Source organism: Durio zibethinus, unplaced genomic scaffold, assembly GCF_047325235.1.
Source record: "Durio zibethinus cultivar Kanyao isolate XHJ-2024 unplaced genomic scaffold, ASM4732523v1 HiC_scaffold_67, whole genome shotgun sequence".
NCBI classification, from domain to species: Eukaryota; Viridiplantae; Streptophyta; class Magnoliopsida; order Malvales; family Malvaceae; genus Durio; species Durio zibethinus.
In genome coordinates this window covers 31,521-32,308 of record NW_028322690.1, presented here as the reverse complement: position 1 = coordinate 32,308, position 788 = coordinate 31,521, and positions in this window count along the sequence as shown.

Here is a 788-nt window from a genome sequence, read left to right as displayed (position 1 = left end):
CACTGGGAAAAAGCCCTATTGAACTACCTTCCTTTGTTTTCCACTCACGAAGCTAGGGAACTGGATCGAAGACACGCCCTTATTCAACCCCCTCTCTCCTTCCTCTATCAAAAGAGACTACAACTCGAATCGGAAACGAGACTCGAAATCGTAATCGTACTCCTATCCAACTCGCTCGTGTGCTAGAATCCAATAGCCCACTCACTCCCTTTAGACTACTTCCGATAATGACAGTGAAAGTCAAGAGAATATCAGGAATTCAAGTCAGATAAAAGAGACTTTCCTTAACGACTCATATCCGATAAACCGAGTGAAAGACCTTATCAGGAATACAAGACTGCTAATCGATACTAGACTTAACGAGGAATCCCCTAAGAACAACTCCTCTAACTCATAAGCTAGAAAAGACTATTCGACTATCGTTACCCGTTCCGATCGGGTGACATATGCACAATGTCCCCCTCTCTCCTCTTCTCTTTCTCGAGTCTAGAATCGAATCAATCTCTTACTCCTACTCGTATCGGTAAAAAGGAGAGGAACAAATCGCTAATCGGTAATCGAATATCGAATATCGCTTCCTTATCTATCGTTCGTGTGCAATACCTATAGCCCACTCTCTCCCTTAAAACAAGTACGAGTCCTAATCCTACATCCGAGTCCTATAAAGCTAGTTAAACCAATTCTCATCCATACAATAATGAGAATCGAGAATAGACTTCATTACTGATATACGAAAACAGACAAACAAAAACAAGAGGAAAGAAAAACAAGTAACAGTCGTTAAACTA